The sequence below is a fragment of the Tympanuchus pallidicinctus genome, unplaced genomic scaffold, assembly GCF_026119805.1.
Source record: "Tympanuchus pallidicinctus isolate F22 unplaced genomic scaffold, pur_lepc_1.0 scaffold3, whole genome shotgun sequence".
NCBI classification, from domain to species: Eukaryota; Metazoa; Chordata; class Aves; order Galliformes; family Phasianidae; genus Tympanuchus; species Tympanuchus pallidicinctus.
In genome coordinates this window covers 8,347,383-8,353,881 of record NW_026294747.1, presented here as the reverse complement: position 1 = coordinate 8,353,881, position 6,499 = coordinate 8,347,383, and positions in this window count along the sequence as shown.

The window sequence follows — 6,499 nt, the reverse complement described above, 5'->3', positions numbered from 1 at the left end:
CTCTTGGTGCTGAAAAATGCTGAAATATTGCCCTGAGGCATTAACTCTGGATTCCATTCTTCACAAGTGATGGCTGAGCTGACTCAGACTCAGATAGCATCTCTTCAGAACAAGAGACCAAATCAACTTTACTTTGGGGTAAAAGTGGCTCCATAACATCAAGAAGGAAAATTTATGACTAAAATACATTACATGCTTTTCAGAAGTGTCATTGGAGATGTTCAGGGCTTTCTTCTCTAGCCTTCAGCCACATTAGCACACCTACTCACATCAGAAGAGAAATGGATGTGTTTTTTCCTTCCCAGCAACTCTGCAACTGTCTCCCTCAAAATGGCCTTAATAACTAAATCTTTAAAAACTTTTCATTCTTCCCATGTGTACAGTTTCATCTGGAGTAGTCTTTGCAGATTATTTTGACAATCAGCAGTAGATATATCTAATGTGACCAGGTTCAGTGTATTATGCACTGTTAAAGCATTTATTTATGCAAAGAAATATGATGGATGAAATTTACTTTTGCTGCTTTCCTAAATACCCAATCCAGCATTTAACTACTAAATAAATACACATTTGCTTACAAGAAATTAATAATTTCCAATTGTTTGGACTAGCATTTATGTCATAGTTTAAAATCTATGTCTCATTTATATGAAATAACACTGCAATCTGAGTTTTGAATTGAATTATCAATGTTGAAGAAACATCAATGCAATGTTCTCTTTTTCTCTAGTATTTATTAAGTTCTAAATTCTTCTAATATTTCTTTGTTTGTAAAATGAAAAGTAGCCAAAATTCAGAAAGTAGTTAATTAAGGAAGCCAGGCAATGAGTCTAACAGCTCTTTTTTTCCTTCAGTTTTGTCTGGATCTGAGAATACTGCTTGCTCCTTTATTCCCTGCTTATGCCTTGGATACAGGAGAGGACAGGTATGAGCCATTCAAACTCTTGACTAATCAATCAGGGCGTCTTTCATTTCACACTTTTTTTTCTCTGCTCCGGCCTCTATTGGCTGCACGAGTCTCAGAAAGATTTCTCTATGTTTGAGCTGTTCTCTGTGGAAATTACTCCTTTTCAGCAGCAGAATGCAGCAAACAGCTTTATGATGCCCAGGGACCGTCCAGTGAGACCCTTTGCCCTTCTGTGGTAACACCATATGCTTGAGTGTGGCAATCTATGACACACTCCTTTGGCTTAATAATGCACTGCTTTGACCTGTCTGTGTGTCAGTTAGCAGACATCTCTGCAGTGTACTGGTGGCAGACGTGAGCTTACACTGCCTGCAGTCTTAGCAAGAGCTAACAGTTCAAAGAGCTGAGCTACATCTGGTCATACGATATTTGGATCAAAGCTGGCTCACAGGGCACAATGCTGTGTAGAACAAGCTCACCACCACAGGACACTGTGAACACCAAAGCAGACAGGGTTAAAAATAGAACAGGACTCATTCCTGGAAGACATCCACTGACTGATGACAATCACCTAGGACAGTTCAGATTCCACCTCCAGCTCATAAAAATTACAAAGCATTACAGGCGAGGCACAACAGGGAAAGGATTGCTTTGTCTTTGGTACCATCTACTCATACTCCTTCTCACAATGGATTTCTCTTTTAGGGCTGGCTGGGCATTAGCAACAAATGAAAAAGGAAAAGGTTGCGAGGGGGTACGGTCAAAGATGTGCAACTAGAGAACCAGAGCAAAACCATGAGCAGAACACCATTATCCACCAATCCTTCAAGGTATCCATGGAACCCAAGGCCTTCCCAGGGAGAAAAAGAACAATAAGAAGGAAGCAATTGATCAGGGGCACTAAATCAAAAAGGAAAGGCATGTGAGAGCTGCAGGATCTGCATGAATATAGAAGGAATTGAGTGAGGCACTACATGCAGAAGTTCCGATGGTGTATGCAGTGTGAAAGCACCCAAGGTGGACACCACCTGACAGTGCTCTGCCTGCACGTGAGAGAACAAAGCAGCAGAAACATCACTGCCTCTGGGAGCTCTCTGTTGCCCGCTGGAGAGAGAGCACTGGGCTTTTCTCCATATCTTGACCTCTTAAGCAACGTGGAAATCTACCTTTGCACAGGGATGTGGTCCTCTGCTTGTGACAGCAGCTGAAAACTTGATAATTTCCTTCCCTGCATCCATACTGGATTAAGTTCCGTTTGTGCAGGAACTGTGAATCGGTGACGTTTTCTCAGACCCTCACAAAAGAGCACAAATATGACATGCGTATGCCTGCTGATGTTTTTGAACGCAAAGGAATTTCCTCCAGGTGAAGGAAGAGACTGGAATTTTGTGAAATTGAGAAGCACCACAGGATCAAGCAGGCAAACGAGTCATTTTGGAACCAGAGATAAACATCTCTAATAACACAAACACCTCTCTTCCCTTTCTACTTTTTATGAACCAACAGTCTAAATAAAGTGGAATGGGAGCGAGCAGTTATATAAGATGAAATCTGCATTCCTTGCATAACTGCTGTTTACATAACAGCAGCAAGGTCAGCAGCCGCAAGGAGAGCAGCAACGCCGGCAGCAGCAGGTGGTGCCACAGCCCAGGCAGTCAGCGCTGCGCCAGCACCCGCATCTGGCCGACTGCTGCGGCTCGGATGGCAGCTCCTGCTATTGGGTAGCGGCAGGCTTGCAGTGCCTCTTGGCAAATCACATTTACAGAAAAGAGACTCTCGTTTTCCCGTCATTTACAGGATAGAAAGAAAGAAAAAAAAAGGATGGAAAATGTCACAAGCCACCTGTAGATACTGTTTTAGAGGAGCTTTATGGAAAGAACACGAGGCTTGCCACAGAAATTTTGCATGTCTGATTAGGCACAGCCCTAGCTGTGTGAGTGAGGATGGTCTGGAGACGCAGCAGACTGATGTGGAACCCCAGGCACATAATATGAAGTTATATGAAGTTCATATAAGTTTATGCCTAAACCATATCTTTCATTTCCCAGTTTCTGGGCACAGTTCCACATTCCATCTGCAACACACAGATACCTGACAGTTGGGAAGAAACTTTGAACTCGAGGGCCAAATAATCCAGATGCCAACCCTAGCCACAGATGATCACAAAAACTCCAATGTAAAAGCAACGGCAAAAGCAACGGCAATGCAGAACTTACTGTCACTTAATGAAATAATGTGCATTTCCACTGCAAACATAATATGAAAAATAATTTTAAACATATAAGTCTGGGTTTCACTACTGATTTCTGAAGAAACCAAATAATTCAGAATATTCTTTATTTTAGGGGAGTTCCAAAACAGACCACTGACTTCCCATCTGTGGGCCAAAATTTCCATCTTTCATTATTTATCTTGCACCGGCCGAGTTGAGTTTATTAGAATGCTACTTGCTGAATGTTCTATGTGCATCCTGAGCAAATAAAAATCCTCCTGAAACAGCCATGTAAAATGGCATCGTACATCAGTGGTGGTTAAAAAGGATTTCATTTGGACATTATGTAACAGATGTGAAATGCAACTTTCAGAAAATCCTCCTTTTTATAAATCAGATTAAGGATCTTTCAGCTCCACATACAGGTTTATCTCGTAATATAGTGATATCCCTTTCTTAGAACAGAGACAACATTTCAGACAAATTATGTGTAACTTCAGAGCAAAGTGGTCTTCTATCACAGGTAAATACCTGCAAATCCAAGCTCAGTAAGTTTAAGTTCCAAACTGGCATTTAACATGGCTGCTGTGACAAAGCACGGCAATTAGCAGAATGCCAGCAAAAAATTTTCCAATGTAGCTTGTGATTCCAGCTTACAATATAAATACACCAAAGTGTCCCATCTTCCTCGTAAAACCTTCTTGTGCAATTAAATGTCATGGTACATTCCATTTATAAACTCATGGAAAACTTCTATTATGTTATTTCAGACTGAAGTTGTTAGGACCGCAGTTGTTGGGACCACTCTCCCTGAGAAGTATTTCCTAACATCCAGTCTGAATCTCCTCTTGTACAACTTGAGGCCACTTCCTTTTGTCCTTTTACATGGGAGAAGAGACCATAGCCTCCCTTCAGGTAGCTGTACTGAGCAGTAAGGTCACTCCTGAGCCTCCTTCTCTCCAGACTGAACAATCCCAGCTCTATCAGCTGCTCCTCATAAGACTTGTGCTCCAGACCCCTCACCATCTTAGTTGCCCCTCTCTGGACACACTCCAGAGCCTCGATGTCTTTCTTGTAGTGAGGTGCCCAAAACTGAATATGGTACTCATGGTGCGGCCTCAACAGAGCTGAGTACAGAGGGATGATCACCTCCCTTCTCCTGCTAGCAACACTATTTCTGATACAAGCCAGGAAGCTACTAGCCTTCTTTGCCATCTGGGCACACTGCTGCCTCACGTTCAGCTGAGTGTGGACCAGTACCCCCAGGCCCGTTGCCTCTGCACAGTCTTCCAGCCATTCTGTCCCAAGCCTGTAGTGTTATCTGGGGTTGTTGTGGCTGAAGTCCAGGACCCAGCACTTGGTCTTGTTGAACTTCTTCCTACTGGCCACAGCCCAGTTATCCAGCCTGTCCAAATCCCTCTGTAGGCTCTTCCTGCCCCCAGACAGATCAATACTTCCTGCCAACTGGGTGTCATCTGCAAACTTACTGAGCGTGTACTCAATGCACTCATCCAGGTCACCAATACAGATATTGAACAGGACATGCCCCAGTACCAACCTCTGGAAAACACTACTTGTGACCAGTTGTCAGCAGGATTTAACTCCATTCACCACCACCGTCTGGGCTCAGCCCTCCGGTCAGTTCTTTACCCAGTAAAGAGTGCGCCTGTCCAAGTGCAACTGTCCATGCTGCTTTCCCCAGGACAATACTGTGGAGACAGTGTGAAAGGCTTTGCTGAAGTTCAGCTAGACTACATCAACAGCCTTCCCCTCATCTGCCAGGCGGGTCACTCGGTCACAGAAGGAGACCAGGTTGGTGAAGCAGGACCTGTCTGTCAGTGGAAGTAATTTTCAAAACATTCTGTATTTTATGTGTGTGCAGATGCAGCTTGTAAGTGTATAATCCTAACAACACAGCTATCCAAGATGTGGTTTGTCAAAACTGGGCCTAATAAACGCTTCTCCTCCTGTATGCCTTTTAGTTTATTTGCTGCAATGGCATTCAGCACTCTCCAAAACATAGAAAATTAGCCACTTCTATTTAGAATAGGAAGAAAATGTTAAGATTTTTGAATTTTAATTTAACTCAGTTTTCTGTGTTGGGAGTCCTTAACTGGGTCTAATTCAAGTACAGGGCTGAATACTCATATGTTTGAGGAATTTCTACAAGTTTTGGATGCTATTTGATTTCCTGACTTTGTACAACACAAAGACACAATTTATTTTGTGTTATTTCAATCGCTCTTTGGAGTAACTGTCTCATTTTTTTGAGTCATTACTCTTTTCCGTTATCACAGAACCACAGAGTGGTTTGGGTTGGAAGGGACCTTAAAGATCATGTAGTTCCAAGCCGCTGCTATAGGCAGGGACACCTCCCAGTAGACCAGGCTGCTCACAGCCCCATCCAGCCCGGCCTTGAACGTCTCCAGGGAGAAGCATCCACAACCACTCTGGGCAATTTGTTCCAGTGCGTCACAGTAAGAATTTCTCACAGTAAAGAATTTTTTCCTAATACCTAATCCAAATCTACCCTCTTCCAGTTTAAAGCATATAAAAGAGGGGGAACAGCTGTGTAGAAGGGTGGATAGTGATAGGACAATGGGGAATGGTTTTAAACAGAGATAGGGGAGGTTTAGGTTAGATAGTAGGAGGAAGTTTTTCACACAGAGTGGTGATGTACTGGAATATGTTGCCCAAGGAGGTTGTGGATGCTCCATCCCTGGAGGCATTCAAGGCCAGGCTGGATGTGGCTCTGGGCAGCCTGGTCTGGTGGTTGGCGACCCTGCACATAGCAGGGGGTTGAAACCCAATGATCATTGTGGTCCTTTTCAACCCAGGCCATTCTATGATTCTATGATATAAAGTCCCTCTCCAGCTTTCCTGTAGGCCCCCTTCAGGTACTGGAAGGCAGCTATAAGGTACTTCGGAGTCTTCTCCAGGCTGAAGAGCCCCAGCTCTTTCAGCCTCTCCCCATAGGACAGGTGCTTCAGCCTCTGATCACCTTTGTGGCCCTCCTCTAGACCTGCTCCAACAGCTCCATATCCTTCTTGTGTTGGGGGCCCCAGAACTGAAAACAGTACTCCAGGTGCGGGTCTCACAAGAGCAGTGTGGAGGGCCAGAATCACCTCCCTCTCCCTGCTGGTCACATTTCTCTCAATGCAACCCAGGATACAGATGGCCTTCAGGGTGGCAAACGCACATTGCCAGCTCATGTTGAATCTCTCATCACCTGACACCTCCAAATCCCTCTCCTCAGAGCCGCTCTCAAACCATTCTCTAAATTCATTTATTGTTTTGTTTAAAATGTTGAATCATTCTTCCCTTCTAAAGGAGAGTATTTGACACAGTGCAATTCACATTTCACACTTGGCACAAAATTC